The sequence below is a fragment of the Bos taurus genome, chromosome 2, assembly GCF_002263795.3.
Source record: "Bos taurus isolate L1 Dominette 01449 registration number 42190680 breed Hereford chromosome 2, ARS-UCD2.0, whole genome shotgun sequence".
NCBI classification, from domain to species: Eukaryota; Metazoa; Chordata; class Mammalia; order Artiodactyla; family Bovidae; genus Bos; species Bos taurus.
The window spans coordinates 103,818,204-103,838,399 of record NC_037329.1 but is presented as its reverse complement, the minus strand read 5'-3'; the positions used below and the strand labels follow the sequence as shown (position 1 = coordinate 103,838,399).

At 39.5% G+C, this 20,196-nt stretch overlaps 1 long non-coding RNA gene across 2 annotated transcripts in view; it reads left to right on the top strand.

Annotated features, from left to right (window-relative positions):
• Positions 1-856: 856 nt before the first annotated feature.
• LOC132343293 (uncharacterized) overlaps positions 857-20,196 on the top strand; it is a 35,602-nt gene continuing 16,262 nt past the window's right edge. For both annotated transcript variants that reach the window (XR_009492032.1, XR_009492033.1), the window contains exons 1-2: positions 857-1,135; positions 11,992-12,237. This is a non-coding gene — a long non-coding RNA (uncharacterized lncRNA). The remainder of the gene's footprint in view (positions 1,136-11,991; positions 12,238-20,196) is intronic.

The window sequence follows — 20,196 nt, the reverse complement described above, 5'->3', positions numbered from 1 at the left end:
CCTTATGCTCCATCGTGTGGCTATATGTTGGTTTCTTCAGTCAGTCCTCTCTTATAGACATTTGGGTTTCTTCCAAGTCCTTTAACTTTACAAATTGTATTGTGGTGAATAGCTTCTTGAACCTTTTTGTATTTTTGCCTCTCTAACATTGAGTTAGATTACTAGAAATGTGATTGCTGGGTCAGTATCTATCAAGGGACCTCTAGAAGAGATTAGCAAATTTCCCTCTAAGAGAGATAACTAACTGCATTCCCACCAGTAAAGCATGTGTCTATTTTCCCAAAGCCTTGCCAAAAGTGTGTATTGTGAAATTTGGGGGATTTTCCCAATCTGGTATGTAAGAATTGGTATCTGATGAAGTTTGAAATGATACTTCTCTCATTAGCAATGATGAGTTTCTTGTAGGCCACTTACATTTGCCTATGAACTGCTTTTTAATCACTTTTGATGATATAAGGGCCTTCATCTTTTCTTCTCAAAATTTAAAAGCCATTCATATACTAAGGATATTTACCACTTGTAATATACATTGTACTTACTTTTCCTAGTTTGTCACTTATCTTTTTATATTCTTTATAATGCTTTTCACATGTAAAGGTTTTTTTCTTTCTATAAAGTTTTACATCAATTTTATTCGTCCCTTCTCTTTTTGCTTCTGGATTTTGAGTCATGGTTATGAAAAACTTTTGTACTCTCATATAATACAGCAGTTCATTCAAGCTTTCATCTTACAGTTGCATGGTTTCATTTGATTACATTTCTGATACATTTGGAATTTATCCTATTTTATGATATGAGAAATAGATTCATTTTTTCTCTTTAAAAGAGTTATCTAATTAGGCCAATACTGCTTAGTTATATGTCTATCTTTTCCCCACCAATTTGATATATTGGTCATACCATATGTTAAGCTTTCATATATGATTATATTCCTTGCAGGGTTTTTACTCTACTGAAAATAATAAATATTAAAAGTTTCAACTGAAGTTGGTTGACTCAGCAGGTCCTGTGCTGCCCAGAGTACAGGGAAGATACAAAATGCTGTTAGCCATGGTGTATACTGGATAAAAGATCTGAAACCTCATGGATGTTTCATAAGCCTTTGGTTGCATGAATGACTCATTAAAAACAATTGGTAAGTGATTAAATAATTTGAGATATATATTTTGAACAGGGTGAGATTTCTATGAAATATCAATTAATAATGCAGTGGTAGACAGAATAATGGAAAAAACTAATAGTGAGATTTATAGTCAATCTACTTGGAAAAATAATACATTTGTTGTATAATATAAAATGTGAAGCTCTGAAAACTTGTGCATAAATCTTAAAATATAATTAGATAATTTAAATTTATTAAAAAAGCTTACTGTTGTATTTAAAAGAAACCAATGAAGAATCTTTCCATGAAGAGATTAATCCTTTTGAATTGCAAATAATTTTAAATGATTTCTTGGTTCAGATTTTGATGCATAAGATTTGTTTTCTGTAGTGGGCACACTGACATGTCTTTAAAACAGAACACAACAAAAACAGTGACCATTTGTCCTTTAGAGAATGAAAGTAAAGAAATGAAAAAAGAATTAATCTAGGTTTTTATTATACCAGGAAGACAAGTCCATAGACACCACTGTCCAGACGTCTTGTACATATAGCCTAGTAAGTGCTTCCAATCTATCTTGGAGGTAAGAGCCAGAACTCTGAAGTCATCATCCTAACTCTTAAAGGATTTTCACATGTAGTTCAGTGTATAGCACTGCAAAGGAAGTTAGTTAATAGTTTAATAAATAAATTTCTCTAGAAGGTGCATAGGGAAATTAAAGAACAGGAAAGGAAGGGAAAGGATTAAATGAGAAGGAAGAAAATGACAGAGCTAAGAAAAGACTTCTCCATCTGGCTAAAGATTCATGGCTCAAAATTCTTTTTCTGGCCATGGCTGGAGTGTACAAAGGAAATGACAAAGCCAGTGCTAAGCACTTGGGGAGAGAATGGCTTTTCATATAGTGTAGCTCTGCATTAGGTCACTGATTCTTCTGACTCAGAGTTTTAATCAAGAGGCATTGGATGCATAGTCTCTCTTTTTTATAATCTTGAGAATCAGCAGTAAAGAAGTGCAGAGAACAATGGGAATTGTTTTGAGAACAATATTTTGTCCTAAAGCTTAAAAATATTTTTGTTTTAATGATGGGCCAAGGTTTGAATTGACGCAATAAATATTTGTTTGGTTTTTACTACCATTCCTAAGTATCAATATATATAACTTGCTTGTTTGATATTTTCCATGTCTCTCCTTTCTTTCCCTTGAGCCAGCCTTTAGATTCAGAACATTGGTTGCACACCCATGGGGCATAAAAATAACTTGAATTAAGTTTAACTTTAGAACATATGCTAAAACTTTTAGATTTGGCCACATTTGCCTCTGGGGCACTGTTAGTGAGGTTAATTAATGCCAAAAAGACTCTGAAGTGTGTGTTTTCCCTACTCTTTTCATCGTCCCCTTCTATCAAACAGATCAGTGATTTTGTGTAAGGGGATCATGCTCCAAATTTGTCCTCATTCTTCCTTCAGTTAGAATTGTAATTCCAGCTATTGAAAATGGAAAATGTCCTCAAACTTCTTAGAAAATTATTTCTCACAGCTATGAAAAAAGTCATGGCAAAAATTATGGAGGTATTATTAATAGATCCTTTGTAGATTCAAGAAAGCTTTGCGTGCAGAACCTAAGTTGAGATACTTGGCAGAGAAGCCCAGTGAAGACCAGCAAAGCAGGTGGGGAAAATAGAAAGTCATTTTTAGCACTCTTTTGCACATCTTAAATTTGCTACAAAAGCTTTATAAGATTCCATTTCTTTCTTTTTTAATGAGAGAATACTTCTGGTAGGGCTTTTTTCTGCATCAGAGAATTTTATCCTGAGCTCCAAGTTTTAACTAAAAAAACTTTTGTTTTACTCAACTTGGTGTCCTAAACTTTTCAGGTGTTATGTTTGTTTGAAGTGAAGTCACCCAGTTATGTCAGGCTCTTTGCTATCCCATGGATTGTAGCCCACCAGGCGTCTCTGTCCATGGGATTTTCCAGGCAAGAGTACTGGCATGGGTTGCCATTTCCTTCTCCAGGAGATCTTCCCGACCCAGGGATTGAACCCGGGTCTCCTGCATTGTAACCAGATGCTTTACAGTCTGAGCCACCAGGGATGTGTTTGTTTGAAGGCAAGAAAATAGGATATTTTCATTCACTAGCTCCCAGAGGAGCAAACATTGCTGCTTTGAAAGAGTACAGGTTATAGGACTATCATGTGCTTGCCCATTTGATATATTTTAATTTATTGTGAAATCAGCTTAAAAATGAAATGCTAAGGGGAAGAATGGGGAAAGGGGTGGTTAGGGAATTTGGAATCAACATGTTTACACTGTTGTATTCAAAGTGGATAACCAACAAGGACCTACTGAATAGCACATGGAACTCTGCTTAATGTTACATGACAGCCTGAACGGGAGGGAAATTTGGGGGAGAATGGATACATGTATGGCTGAGTCCCTTTGCTGTCCACCTGAAACTATCACAACATTTTGAACTGACTATACTCCAACATAAAATAAAAAATTTTAAAAAAGAAGAAAGTGAAATACTGGAGACTGTGTTAAGGGTGATAATTTTGAAAGATGAAAATGTCTGGGCTAGGACTAAATATGGTGATAATTTTAAAAAATTATTTTATTCATTTATTCATGTATTATGCATGTAATTATTAAACACCTATTTTATGCCAGGCACTGTGAATAGAACAGTGGTCAAAGTGGTCATAAACCTTTCCCTTTATAAGGCTTAGTAGTCAATGACAGATAAACGTGTAACAATATATAGTGCATAAATACTGTGATATAGCTCAACATTCAGAAAACGAAGATCTCGGCATCTGGTCCCATCACTTCATGGGAAATAGATGGGGAAACAGTGGAAACAGTGTCAGACTTTACTTTTTTGGGCTCCAAAATCACTGCAGATGGTGACTGCAGCCATGAAATTAAAAGATGCTTACTCCTTGAAAGAAAAGTTATGACCAACCTATACTCCTTGAAAGAAAAGTTATGACCAACCTAGATAGCATATTCAAAAGCAGAGACATTACTTTGCCAACAAAGGTCCATCTAGTCAAGGCTATGGTTTTTCCAGTGGTCATGTACGGATGTGAAAGTTGGACTGTGAAGAAAGCTGAACGCCAAAGAATTGATGCTTTTGAACTGTGGTGTTGGAGAAGACTCTTGAGAGTCCCTTGGACTGCAAGGAGATCCAACCAGTCCATTCTAAAGGAGATCAGCTCTGAGTGTTCTTTGGAAGGAATGATGCTGAAGCTGAAACTCCAATACTTTGGCCACCTCATGCGAAGAGTTGACTCATTGGAAAAGACTCTGATGCTGGGAGGGATTGGGGGCAGGAGGAGAAGGGGACGACAGAGGATGAGATGGCTGGATGGCATCACTGACTCGATGGATGTGAGTTTGAGTGAACTCTGGGAGTTGGTGATGGACAGGGAGGCCTGGCGTGCTGCGATTCATGGGGTCGCAAAGAGTTGGACACGACTGAGCAACTGAACTGAACTGAACTGAAGATGCATATCTACTTGATCATCCCATCTGGAGCTCTTTTGAGGGTGAAAAGAGCATTTTTTAGTAATGATGTTGGGCCAACAGATTTAAGCTCAGATCACTTTGGACAAAGGTCTTTCCTGGTGGCTCAGATGGTAAAGAATCTGCCCTCAATGTGGGAGACCCAGGTTTGATCCTTGGGTCAGGAAGATGCCTTGGAGAAGGGAATGGCTACCCACTCCAGTATTCTTGCCTGGAGAATTCATGGACAGAGGAATCTGGTGGGCTATAGTCCATAGGGCCCCAAAGAGTCAGACACAACTGAGCAACTAACACTTTTATTTTATTTTTTTCGCCTTGGACAAACTGTGTGCCTAACATTAGGGTTAGGGCCTCTAGCGGTTATTGTGTTTGTGTGTGTGTATGTTCAGTCACTCAGTCCTGTCTGATTTTTTGTGACTCATGGACTATAGCCTGCCAGGCTTCTCTGTCCATGGAATTTTCCAGGCAAGAATATTGGATTCGGTTGCATTTCTTTCTTCAGGGAGTCATCCTGACCCAGGGATTGAACTCACATCTCTTGCATTTCCTGCATCGGTGGGTGGGTTCTTTATCACTGAGCCATCTGGGAACCCCCTAGTGGTTATTATGGGATGGTGAAGCAGTAACACTTAATCCGGTCTGTGTGTAGCAATAGTGGGGACAAGCTTCCAAGAGAAACTGATGTTTAAACTGTTACCTCTGTGCCTGCTTCTTTCTGTGGGTTCACCCCTGTGATCCTCTAAAGACTGCCAGAACTTCTGGGGTCTAAAGACTTTCTTGTTTTGTTGCCAGTTGAAAGGAGGGAGTCTGCTATCCCATCAGCTCAGCCGAGGCCTGAGAATCGAGTCTCATTGGTCCTGACTGGCCTGATTAACTCATGTACCTGCTTCTGGGCCAATCACTGTGGACAAGGGGATGGAATATGATGACTAGTTTATCTTCCTGGTGAGGGAAACTCAAGGTCATGTTAGGAAGGGGAAATGGGTTAATAATAAAGCAATACTTGTATAACATTTATTATGTGCTAAGCACTGCAGTCCATGGGGTCGCTGAGAGTTGGACATGACTGAGCGACTTCACTTTCCCTTTTCACGTTCATGCATTGGAGAAGGAAATGGCAACCCACTCCAGTGTTCTTGCCTGGAGAATCCCAGGGACGGGGGAGCCTGGTGGGCTGCTGTCCATGGGGTCGCACAGAGTTGGACACTACTGAAGTAATTTAGCAGCAGCAAGCACTGTTCTAAAAGCTTGATAGGTATTATATTATAAAATTCTCTAAAAACGTTTTGAACTAGAATTTATTATTATTTTCATTTTATAGCTAAGGAGAGTGAGGCACAGAGAGATTAAGGAACTTTTCCAACATCCCACACCGGGTGAGTGATTAAATCAAGATTCCAACACAGGAAGCTGGCTCTCAGCCATTACACAATCCTGCCTAGACTTTTCACGCAGCAGAAATTTGGTTTGAGTGAAGTGAAGAGTGTGAATGTGAACTGGAAGAAATGCTGGTTTTATTAATGGTTAGTTCCCTGGTGGCTGAGATGATAAAGAATCTGCAGTACAGGAGACTGGGGTTCTATCCCTGTTTGGGAACATCCCCTGGAGAAAGGAATGGCTACCCATTCCAGTATTCTTGCCTGGAAAATCCCATGGACAGAGGAGCCTGTTGGGCTACAGTCCATGGTGTTGCAAAGAGTTGGACATGAATGAGGATCTAACACTTTCACTTGGGCTTGGGCTTGCTTTCCAAGGCCAGAAAAAGAAATTGTAATCACTCTCCCCCTAGTTTTATTGAGATACAGTTTGCATACCTTACAAAGTACACTTAAAGTGTACAGTTCATTTTTTTGTGTGTTTAGTTACAGAGTTGTACAAATATCCCACAGTCAGTTTTACAAGATCTCTTTATTTGCCCCCAAAGAAGCCCCATATCTATTAGCAGTCACTTCTCATTTTCCCTCTTTCCAGCTTTAGGCAACAACTGATCAACTTTTTGTCTCTTTAAAGAGACAAAAATGTTTTGCCTCTATGCCTAGGTATTGCCTGGATAGATCCTCTAAGTGGAATCATATAACACGTGGTCTTCTGTAAATGGCTTTTTAAAGTTAGTGTAATGTTTTCAAGGTTTATCCATATTGTAACATGTATCAGTACTTCATTCCTTTCTATAGCTGATTTATTTACTCATCAATTGATGGATATTTGGGCTGTTTCCACTTCGTGGGTTTTAGGAATAATACTGCTATGAACATTCAAATGTATGTTGTTTGAGTGAATGTATGTTCTCACTTCTCCTGGATATAGACTTAGGAGTGTAATTGCTGAGTCATGTTGTTTTCTATAGTGGCTGTACAAATTTATATTCCCAACAGCAATGTATGAAGGATCCAATTTCTCCACATACTCACCAATACCTACCTGTTTTTTAAAAAAAGTTCCTTATAGCAGATGGCTGGATGGCATCACCCACTCCATGGACATGAGTTTGAATGAACTCCAGAAGTTGGTGATGGACAGGGAGGCCTGGCGTCCTTTGATTCATGGAGTCTCAAAGAGTTGGACACAACTGAGTGACTGAACTGAACTGAACTGATGGCTAATAATGTTGAGCATCATTTTATGTGCTTATTAGTCATTCATATATCTACTTTGGAGAGCTCTCTATTTACATCTTTTGCTCATTTTTAATTGGACTTCCCTGGTGGCTCAGACGGTAAAGCGTCTGTCTACAACGCGGAAGACCCGGGTTCTGGATATAGACTTAGGAATGTAATTGCTGAGTCATGTTGTTTTCTATAGTGGCTATACAAACTTATATTCCCAATAGCAATATATGAAGGATCCAATTTCTCCACATACTCACCAATACCTACCTGTTTTTTAAAAAAAAATACCGTATAGCTATCTTAGTAGGTGTGGTTTCAATTTGCATTTCTCTGATGGCTAATAATTTTGAGCATCATTTTATGTACTTATTACACATTCGTATATCTACTTTGGAGAGCTCTCTATTTACATCTTTTGCTCATTTTTAATTAGATTGTCTTTTTATCATCAAGCTAAAATAGTTCTTTACCTTATTCTTAATTCAAGTATAAGATATATGATTTGCAAATATTTTCTCCCATTCTATAGGTTATATTTTTAATTTTCTAAATGATGTCCTTGTCACTACAAAAATTAATTTTGATGATCTCCAAGCTTTCTATTTTTCCTTGTGCTTTTGATACCATAACTAAGCAACTATTGCTAATCCAGTGTCACAAAGATTTATGCCTGTGTTTCTTTTAAGAGTTTTATAGTTCTAGCTCTTATAGATCTAGAGATTTTAGATCTATTAAAAAAAGATTTTAGAACTATAAAACTATAAAAATTTCTTCTAAACACAGTTTTAGCTGCATCCCATATGTTTTGATATGTTATATCTTCATTTTCACTCATCTCAAAATATTTTCTAATTTCCTTGTAGTTTCTTCTTTGATCCACTGGCTACTTAGCATTGTGTCATTTAACTTTCACATATCTGTAAATTTCCCCAACTTTTAAAAATTAATTTCCAATTTCACTCCATTTTGGTTAGAAAATGCTTATTATTGTAATTCTTTTAAACTGATGTTTTATGGCTTAGCATAAAGTCTATACTAGAGAATGTCCATGTGTACTTATGAAGAAGTATATTTTGCTGTAGTTGATTGGACTATTTTATGGATGATTGTTAAGTCTTGTTGGTTTATGGTGTTGTTCAGTCTATTTATTCATTTCAGTCTAGTCATCCTATTCATTATTAAAAGTGGAGTAAGTCAAGTCTCCAACTATAGTTGTAGAACTGTCTATTTCTCCCTTCAGTTCTGTCAGTTTTTGCTTCTTTTTTTTTTTTTTTTTTTGAGTTTTGGTTTTTAGGTGTAAATGTATTTAAAATTATATCTTCTTGAGAGACTGACATTTTAATCATTATAATATATCCTTCATTATATCTAGCAACATTTTTTTGTTGTTATTTTAAAGTCCATTTTGTCTGCTATTTGGGTAGCTACTCCAGCTTTCATATAGTTGCAGTTTATATGATATAATATTTTCTATCTTTTAACCTACTTGTATCTTTGAATTTAATTATATCTCCTGTGGACAGCATATAGCTGGATCTTGTTTTTGTATCCATAGCATATTGTTGGGTCTTGGTTTTTTATTCAGTTTGACAATCTCTGCCTTTTTATTCTGTTATTTAGTAAATTCATATTGCATGTTATTATTATTACAATTGGACTTACGTCTGCTAGTTTACTTGACATTTTTCTTTCATTGAGTTCTCTATTAAGCTATCTGCCTTATTTGATACTATACCAAGAAGTTAGGCTTCATCAATTGCTGGCTGATTTCTCTATTGCTTTTGACAATGCCTGGTGTATAACTTGCTCCATAGTCTCCTCCAATTAAATTCAGGTAGGAGTAGTTTTTGAGGTCAATCTTTGAGGTTTTTTCTGACTCCTGCAGTGCCCTTCTTGGCTGTTTCCCTGGCTTTCTCTTGTTAACTATTTTGCCTGTGGTTCAGTTTTTTATTCTTACAGAGTCTCCTTTTAATTATTCACCACCAAAATGTTCATTTTTTTGGAGAGCATCCTTAGGCGTGAACTCCCCCACACTCTGTTTACAATAAAGTCAGTTCTTCTAGGGAGAGTTTTGGAGCCCTTTCTTATGGATTGTCTTTCCTCCTGAGCAAAAACCTCTGAGCCACTGCTTTGGGTGCTGGGCAGGGGGTAGGAGCCTCTGCACTTCTTGACTTAATTCTCTGGATGTGGAGCCTCTATCTGAAAAGTGAGCTGGAGGGGATAATAACCGGATCCTTAGTACTGATTTGGTATATCTTGTACAGAGGTCCTTTTAGACGAGACTGAGCAGAAGATGGGGAACCTCAGCCTCTCAACCACAGTCACCAGGAATTTAGCCTTTCCAATCTGAAGTTGCCGTGTGTCCAACTCTTTGCAACCCTTTGGCCTGTAGCCTGCCAGGCTCCTCTGTCCATGGGGTTTTCCAGACAAGAATCCTGGAGTAGGTTGCCATTTCCTTCTCCATGGGATCCTCCCAACCCAGGGATTGAACCCACGTCTCCTGTGTCTCCTGCGTGGCAGGCAGATTCTTTACCCACTGAGCCATCGGGGAAGCAATGCTGGTGCCCTGCACCTCCAGTGAGATACCACATCCCTTAACTGGGAGGTAGGCGGAGAGGGAGCCTTACTTTCTGGGAGTCTCATACAGATTGGAGCTTCCCTCCACACGAGCTTGAGGGTAGTGGGGATTAGTAGGTTCAAGTGCCACAGACTTACTGTTCTCCCAATTTAGTAGACTGTCTTGAATAAACTTTTTTTTTTTAATGTTCTATATGGCCTTAGGGCAATTTCTTGAGATGTAAATATTTTTAGAAAATATTTTCCATCAGTTATGATTGTTTCTCTGGGGAATGGGTCCTCAGAACTCTTCATGTGGCCACTGGGGAAGTGGAGCTTATAGCTACTTTTTACCAGTGTAGTCTAAAAGTGTTCATAAATGTGAAAAAAATTTCAAGTTGGAAATATGCATTGAAAAATTGAGATAGGTATAAAATCCCAACAGTGAATGAAGATGTGTGTACAGTGGTCAAGGTTCTAGCAGGAATCAGATGGTCCACACAAAAGAGGACAGAAACAGTGGTCTTGTGTTAAAGACTGCAGTCACTGCAAGCTGATCCTTGGAGGAAAGGAGGGAGGGTGGAAGAGGCTGTGTGGGAGGAAATTCACTTTTGAAAGTACTCATCCTTCTCACTCTTTGATTTCTTGCCAGTCCCTCTCATTGGCCAAATCTAATGGAAGATAGAGGACAAGTGAGCTAGAGTGATGTTAGCCAGAGTGCAGCCTCCCAGGGAACAGAATGGGGGAAAAGTGCGGAGTGGATCTACAGATATAAACAATGGACCCCCAGCCCAGTGGGCTTCTCTGCATGGAAAGGCCAATGCTGTGATCTTCACTGCTCTGATGACTAGTTCCTTTCAGAGAACAGTGGAATATAGCCAATATTTTACAATAACTTTATATTGAGTATATAATCTATGAAAATACCAACTCACTGTGTTGTAGATCTGAAATTAATATAGCATTTTTAATCAACTATCAATTAAAAAATTTTATTAAGAAGGTAGAATTCATGCCAAGTATTCTTACCATGAATAAGAGCAAGAGGACAAAATAAATCTCCTGGAAGTGCGGGACGAGTTTATTACCTTAATTGTGGTAATGCTGTCACGCATTGGATATGTCCTCAGTTACATCCGACTCTGCGAGCCCATGGACTGTAGCCCGCCCGTGGACTCTGTCTGTGGGATTCTCCAGGCAAGAATACTGGAGTGGGTTCCATTTCTTTCTCCAGGGGATCTTTGCGACCCAGGGATTAAACTCATGTCTCCTAACGTCTCCTGCGTTGGCAGGCAGGTTCTTTATCATTGCACCACTGGGAAAGCCCCGATGCGGCCATGAGTACATCCATATATCCCTATCAAAATGTGTACACTAAGTTTCTGCAATTTTTGTATATTAATATACTCAATAAATCTTAAAAGACAATGAAAGAAAGAGAAGGCACGGACTGAACAGTGATCTGCTTATACTCTCACATCTCATGACATGTGTCTTCATCAGAGTCCACAGTGCTGACCTTCGTTTTGTTCAGGAATCACATATTTAGCACAGAAGAAAGTCAAAGGCAACTCTCAACATTGTTTTAAGCCAAGGATCCAAATTGTCAGCAGGGTTTGTAGAGCTCTTGGAAACTGGCATGGAAGAAGTTTCTGTTTTAGGCATAGAATGAACAGAGGAAAGCTGCCTTTGTTTTATGGGTCCTCTGTGTGTGTGTGCTAATTCACTTTAGCCATGTCTGACACTTTGTATCAGCTGTCAAATGTGTGGTCTAACAACTATATGCGCTTAAAAGGCAAAGGGAAGAGAAAATTTGTGAAAGATATCTTTACATTTACTACCAGTGGAATACTATACTGCAACAAATTACCCAATATCCCACCACTGGTGATACTCAAGTGCCTGAGCAACAGCCCACAAAATAAGCTGGAATAACTAACTCAGGCTGATTTGTATGTGTTTAAGCTACTGAACAGGCAAATCAATGCCTTCAGTTTCCCTCTTCCCTAAGCCTGGGGAGCAGCCTTTTGGCTTCAGGAAAAGACGAGGATGACAGCATCATCAGATTACTGTGGTTTTGCACAGGCATTTGCTAGAGTTCTGCCAGGAAATTACCCTGAATCTCAAAGCTCCCACTTCCCCTCCTACTACTTTCAGCTTTTTTCCTTAACGTTTTTTTTTTCTCTTTATTGTCTTTCAGGCTTTCTTCTACTCTGCTTCTATCACCTCAAAAAGGATGCTGTTAGCCCACTTTTCTTTCCAATGACCCATAAAACCTTATCCTGGTGATACCTTCCTGGCACCACCCATTCACCAGCATTATCTTCCCATATTGGCAAACGAAGTCCCCACTTACCTTTTTATGGTCTGAAGTCGAGCTGCTGCCCTCTCCCCATGCATCCAGCCCTACTCCTCTGGAATGTTTTCATGCTAACAGCAGTTTTAAGTAAGTCACAGCTTTTCTTGTTCCACAAAGGGGTTGGGGGGAGGGTGGGGAAGAGAGCGGGGAAAGGAGAAAGGATTAAGTGCAACTGCAGTAAGGGCTTTGTAGCCTTTTGGTTCCCAACAGCAGATCATATTTTAATACCTGTGGCTGAAACTGAACTGTAAAACTCAGAGGAGATTGTAAATGCTTTGGTTTATAATGACAAATAACACAGCCTGACTATTGTTAATGAAAAAAAACTAGTCTGACACTTGCTAAAATAGTAAGGAAGAATTTTTACAAGACTGCTGCCATAGATGTCAAGACTATCTCAATAGAAGAGAGAGATTGGGCTCAACTCTAGACACAGAAAAGACAGCTGGGGACTTGTAGTCAATGATCAGCATGGGGTGGGCCAGTGGATGGAAAATTACTAAGGAGAGACATCAATGGCAGGGGTATTCTTGCTGAAGCAGGTCAGTGGTAAGATGTCAAGGCTGTTCAGTTCAGTTCAGTCACTCAGTCATATCTGACTCTTTGTGACCCCATGGACTGCAGCACACCAGGCCTCCCTGTCCATCAGCAACTCCTGGAGTCCACTCAAACTCATGTCCATTGAGTCAGTGATGCCATCCAACCGTCTCATCCTCTGTTGTCCCATTCTTCTCCTACCTTCGATCTTTCCCAGCATCAGGCTCTTTTCCAATGAGTCAGTTTTTTGCATCAGATGGCCAAAGTATTGGAGTTTCAGTTTCAGCATCAACCCTTCCAATGAATATTCAGGACTGATTTTCTTTCTTGACTGGTTGGATCTCCTTGCAGTCCAAGGGACTCTCAAGAGTTTTCTCCAACACCACAGTTCAAAAGCATCAATTCTTCTGCACTCAGCTTTCTTTATAGTCCAACTCTCATATCTGTACATGACCACTGGAAAATCCATAGCTTTGACTAGATGGACTTTTGTTGACAAAGTAATGTCTCTGCTTTTTACTATGCTGTCTAGGTTGGTCATAGCTTTTCTTCTAAGGAGCAAGCGTCTTTTAATTTCATGGCTGGAGGTCAAGGCTGGAGGATGAGGAATTTGATCAGATAAACTAACTTAGCTGATTCTTAGCTGATAAGCTAACTTTAGCTGATTGCTAAAGATGGGTTAGGCAGGCTAAAGGTAAGGCTCAAGGACAAGGCTAAGTTAAAAAGAGGTTTGGAGCAGCCTCTAGCAGCAGCAGCAGTATAGTGTTAACTTTCTGAGCGTAACTTGAACTTGTACCCTTATCCGTGTAACAGTGATTGCACTGACCTAATATACAGGTACACAGTCTTCATTAAAAGGAAGTAAATATTGAGGGGAAAACTTACCTCCTATTGATTAAGCATTTAAGAAGTTCCTAACTTGTAAGAACTTCTAGTTTCAAATAGCTCTATCCACTTCCTTGTCCTCTTTGCTTTGATGAAGTACATTATTACATTATAAGCTGTGGGATTCTGATGTGTGTATTGTGTCATATCAAAATAATATATCAAACAGTGTTCTAAGGAATGTAATAGAATCTTTGGAGATGTGTGCTAGGTGACACCAAAAACAGGTTTGGAGATTTTCTTGTAGACACAGACTACGATGGCGTGGCTTAGGTTTCCTGGGTGTGGTTTGGAGTTGAGCCGAATCACTGACATGAAGGGAGAGAGCTCTCATTCTGAACTCCCTTGGTGCTCAATCAATGCCCAAGTCACAGTCTCCACTAATCAGAGGTCTTTTGGTTTCCGCAGAAAGAGATGAGACTATACATATATGTTTATGAGCTGGTCTTCTTTCGGTTGCCTTTCTGAATTCATAAGGCACATAAAGTTTCACTGGTAAAGGTAGTAGTAGATCAACCACTTATAAAACTAGTAGGAAGGTGAAAAGACAAAAGTAGTAAAACTATCTGTATCTACAATAAATAGTTAAGAGGTATACAAACCCAAAATGTATAAATTATGACATTAAAAGCATTAAACTTGGGGAGGTGAGTAAAAATTCAGGGTTGTTAAAATGTATTTGAATTTAAGAGATTAGCAACTTAAAATAGTCATGCATACACAGACACACATGTATATATTTGTTGTTCTTTAGTCTCTAAGTCATGTCTAACTCTTTGCGACTCCATGAACTGTAGCCCATCAGGCTCCTCTGTCCATGGAATTCTTCAGGCAAGAATACTGGAGTGGGTTGTCATTTCCTTCTCCAGGGGATCTTCGCAACCCAGGAATCAAACACAGGTCTCTTGCATTGGCAAGTGGATTGTTTACCACTTGAGTCACTGGGGAAATATTATATAAACCTCATGGAACCACAAACCAAAGATCTATTAATATTGTAGATACACACACGAAAAAGAAAGGAATCCAAACATAACACCAAAGGTAGTCATCAAATCACAAAGGAGATGATAGAAAGAAGAAAGGAGCAAAAAAGAACTACAAAACAACCCAGAAAACAATGAACAAAATGGCAGTAAGTGCATATCTAGCACTAATTGCTTTAAATCTAAATGAGCTAAATGCTTACTGAATGGATAAAAAAACAAGACCCATATATAAATTGTCTACAAGAGATTCATTTCAGTTTTATAGGTACAAAGACTGAAAACAAGGAGAGGAAAATGTGTGCCATGCAAATGTAAACAAAAAAGCCAGGGCAGTAATACTTACAACAGAAAAAATAGACTTCAAAACAAAGACTAACAAGAGACAAAGAAGGACATTGCTGCTACTGCTGCTAAGTCACTTCAGTTGTGTCCGACTCTGTGCGATCCCATAGACGGCAGCCCACCAGGCTCCCCCGTCCCTGGGATTCTCCAGGCAAGAACACTGGAGTGGGTTGCCATTTCCTTCTCCAATGCAGGAAAGTGAAAAGTGAAAGTGAAGTCGCTTAGTCATGTCCGACTCTTAGCGACCCCATGAACTACAGTCTACCAGGCTCCTCCGTCCATGGGATTTTCCAGGCAAGAGTACTGGAGTGAGGTGCCATTGCCTTCTCTGAAGAAGGACATTACATAATAATTAATCCAAGAAAATAAAACAATTGTAAATATATATGCACCTAACATAAGAGAACCTAAATACATTAAGTAAATAGCAACAGAGGGAGAAATTGACAGTAACACAATAATAGTAAGACCTGAAACTATAAACTTTCTTGAAGGAAACAGGGGAAGTGTGCTCTTGATTCTGACTTTAACAGTAGATTTTTGGATATGTCTTCCAAGGAAGAGAAAACAAGGCAAAGATAAATAAATGGGAGCACATTAAACCAAAAAGCTTTTGCACAGTGAAGTAAACTATCAACAAAACAAAAAGACAACCTACTCAATGAGAGAAAGTATTTTCAAGTGATGTATTGACTGAGAAGTTAATATACAAAAGATGCAAAAAAAAAACCACACAAAAAACCTCATACAAATAATGTCAAAAAATGGGCAGAGGACTTGAATAGACACTTTTCCAACAGAAGATATGCATATGGCCAATGGACACATGAAAAGATGCTCAGCATCACTAATCATCAAGGAAATGCAAATCAAAATCACAATGAGAGATCACCTCACACCTGTCAGAATGGCTATTTTCAAAAAGACAACAAATAACAAGTGTTGGTGAGGATGTGGAGACAAGGGAACCCTCATGCAGTATTGGTGGAAGTGTATATGCTGTCAGACTGTGGAAAACAGTATGGAGAATTCTCAGAAAGGTAAAAATAGTACTATCATATACTATTATATGGGGAAATAGTGGAGAGTGTCAGACTTTATTTTTTGGGGCTCCAAAATCACTGCAGATGGTGATTGCTGCCATGAAATTGAAAGACGCTTACTCCTTGGAAGGAAAGTTATGATCAACCTAGACAGCATATTCAAAAGCAGAGACATTATTTTGCCAACAAAGGTCTGTCTAATCAAGACTATGGTTTTTCCAGTGGTCGTGTATGGATGTGAGAGTTGGACTGTGAAGAGAGCTGAGAGCCAAAGAATTGATGCTTTTGAACTGTGGTGTTGGAGAAGACTCTTGAGAGTCCTTTGGACTACACGGAGATCCAGCCAGTCCATTCTAAAGGAGATCAGCCCTGGATGTTCATTGGAAGGACTGGTGCTAAAGCTGAAACTCCAATACTTTGGCAACCTCATGCGAAGAATTGACTCATTGGAAAAGACCCTGATGCTGGGAGGGATTGGGGGCAGGAGGAGAAGGAGACAGCAGAGGGTGAGATGGCTGGATGGCATCACCGACTCGATGGACATGAGTTTGAGTAAACTCCAGGAGTTGGTGATGGACAGGGAGGCCTGGCGTGCTGCGATTCATGGGGTCGCAAAGAGTTGGACATGACTAAGTGACTGAACTGAACTGAACTGAATTGATACTGTTAGAGACCCCACGTCCAAGGTAAGAGAAGCCCAAGTAAGATGGTAGGCACAGAGAGGGGATCAGAGGGCAGACAGACTGAAACTACAGTCACAGACAACTAGCCAATCTGATCACATGGATCACAGCCGTGTCTAACTCAATGAAACTAAGCCATGCCGACAGCCAAGTCATGGTGGTGAGGTCTGACAGAATGTGGTCCACTGGAGAACGGAATGGCAAACCACTTCAGTATTCTTGCCTTGAGAACCCCATGAACAGTATGAAAAGGCAAAAAGATAGAACACTGAAAGATAAACTCCCCAGGTCGGTAGGTGCCCAATATGCTACTGGAGATCAGGGGAGAAATAACTCCAGAAAGAATGAAGGGATGGAGCCAAAGCAAAAACAACACCCAGCTGTGAATGGGACTGGTGATGGAAGCAGGGTTCGATGCTATAAAGAGCAATATTGCATAGGAATCTGGAAATTTAGGTCCATGAATCAAGGCAAATTGGAAGTGGTCAAACAAGAGATGACAAGAATGAATATCGACATTCTAGGAATGAGTGAACTAAGATAGACTGGAATGGGTGAATTTAATTCAGATGACCATTATATCTACTACTGTGGGCAGGAATCCCTTAGAAGAAATGCAGTAGCCATCATGGTCAACAAAAGAGTCCAAAATACAGTACTTGGATGCAATCTCAAAAATGACAGAATGATCTCTGTTCATTTCCAAGGCAAACCATTCAGTATCACGGAAGTCCAAGTCTATGACCCGACCAGTAACGCTGACGAAGCTGAACAGGTCTATGAAGACCTACAAGACCTTTTAGAACTAACACCCAAAAAAGATGTCCTTTTCATTATAGGGGACTGGAATGCAAAAGTAGGAAGTCAAGAAACACCTAGAGTAACAGGCAAATTTGGCCTTGGAGTACGGAATGAAGCAGGGCAAAGGCTAATAGAGTGCTGTCAAGAGAATACACTGGTCATAGCATACACCCTCTTCCAACAACACAAGAGAAGACTCTATATATGGACATCAGCAAATGGTCGACACCGAAATCAGATTGATTATATTCTTTGCAGCCAAAGATGGAGAAGCTCTATACAGTCAGCAAAAACAAGACTGGGAGCTGACTGTGGCTCAGATCATGAACTCCTTATTGCCAAATTCAGACTGAAATTGAAGAAAGTGGAGAAAACCACTAGACCATTCAGGTATGACCTAAATCAAATCCCTTATGACTATACAGTGGAAGTGAGAAATAGATTTAAGGGACTAGATCTGATAGACAGAGTGTCTGATGAACTATGGATGGAGGTTTGTGACATTGTATAGGAGACAGGAATCAAGACCATCCCCAAGAAGAAGAAATGCAAAAAAGCAAAATGGCTGTCTGGGGAAGCCTTACAAATAGCTTTGAAAAGAAGGGAAGCAAAAAGCAAAGGAGAAAAGGAAAGATAAACCCATCTGAATGCAGAGTTCCCAGGAATAGCAAGGAGAGATAAGAAAGCCTTCCTCAGCGATCAATGCAAAGAAATAGAGGAAAACAACAGAATGGGAAAGACTAGAGATCTCTTCAAGAAAATTAGAGATACCAAGGGAATATTTCATGCAAAGATGGGCACAATAAAGGACAGAAATGGTATGGACCTAACAGAAGCAGAAGATATTAAGAAGAGATGGCAAGAATACACAGAAGAACTGTACAAAAACGATCTTCATGACCCAGATAATCATGATGGTGTGATCACTCACCTAGAGCCTGGAATGTGAAGTCAAGTGGGCCTTAGGAAGCATCACCACGAACAAAGCTAGTGGAGGTGACGGAACTCCAGTTGAGCTATTTCAAATCCTGAAAGATGACGCTGTGAAAGTGCTGCACTCAATATGCCAGCAAATTTGGAAAACTCAGCAGTGGCCACAGGATTGGAAAAGGTCAGTTTTCATTCCAATCCCAAAGAAAGGCAATGCCAAAGAATGCTCAAACTACTGCACAATTACACTCCTCACATGCTAGTAAAGTAATGCTTAAAATTCTCCAAGCCAGGCTTCAGCAATATGTGAACCGTGAACTTCCAGATGTTCAAGCTGGTTTTAGAAAAGGCAGAGGAACCAGAGATCAAATTGCCAACATCCGCTGGATCATGGAAAAAGCAAGAGAGTTCCAGAAAAACATCTATTTCTGCTTTATTGACTATGCCAAAGCCTTTGACTGTGTGGATCACAATAAACTGTGGAAAATTCTGAAAGAGATGGGAATACCAACCACCTGACCTGCCTCTTGAGAAACCTGTATGCAGGTCAGGAAGCAACAGCTAGAACAGGCCATGGAACAACAGACTGGTTCCAAATAGGAAAAGGAGTACATCAAGGCTGTATATTGTTTCCCAGCTTATTTAACTTATATGCAGAATACATCATGAGAAATGCTGGGCTGGAAGACGCACAAGCTGGAATCAAGATTGCTGGGAGAAATCTCAATAACCTCAGATATGCAGATGACACCACCCTTATGGCAGAAAGTGAAGAGGAACTAAAAAGCCTCTTGATGAAAGTGAGAGAGGAGAGTGAAAAAGTTGGCTTAAAGCTCAACATTCAGAAAATGAAGATCATGGCATCTGGTCCCATCACTTCATGGCAAATAGATGGGGAAACAGTGTCAGACTTTATTTTTCTGGGCTCCACAATCACTGAAGATGGTGATTGCAGCCATGAAATTAAAAGACGCTTACTCCTTGGAAGGAAAGTTATGACCAACCTAGATAGCATATTCAAAATCAGAGACGTTACTTTCCCAACAAAGGTCCATCTAGTCAAGGCTATGGTTTTTCTAGTGGTCTTGTATGAATGTGAGAGTTGGACTATGAAGAAAGCTGAGTGCCGAAGAATTGATGCTTTTGAACTGTGGTGTTGGAGAAGACTCTTGAGAGTCCCTTGGACTGCAAGGAGATCCAACCAGTCCATTCTAAAGGAGATCAGTCCTGGGTGTTCATTGGAAGGACTGCTAAAGCTCAAACTCCAGTACTTTGGCCACCTGATGGGAAGAACTGACTCATTTGAAAAGACCCTGATGCCAGAAAAGATTGAAGGCAGGAGGAGAAGGGGACGACAGAGGATGAGATGGTGGGATGGCATCACCGACTAAATGGACATGAGTTTGGGTAAACTCCGGGAGTTGATGATGGACAGGGAGGCCTGGTCTGCTGCGGTTCATGGGGTTACAAAAAGTCGGACAGGACTGAGCGACTGAACTGAACTATCATATAATCCAGCAATTCTACTCCTGAGCATTTATATGGAGAAAGTGACAACACTAAGTACAAAATATTACATGGATAAATAAATATTACATGAGGATATTATGCTCAGTGAAATGTCAGACAGAGAAATGCAAATACTCTGTTATCACTTATTTGTGGAATCTAAAAAATAAAATGAATGAATATAACAAAGCAAAAACAGATGAAGATATAGAGAACAAACTAGTGGTTACCAGTGTGGAGAAAGAAGGGAGGAGGGGCAAGATAGGAGTAGGAGATTAAGAAATCAAACTATTATGTATAAATTAAATAAGTAACAAGGATATATTG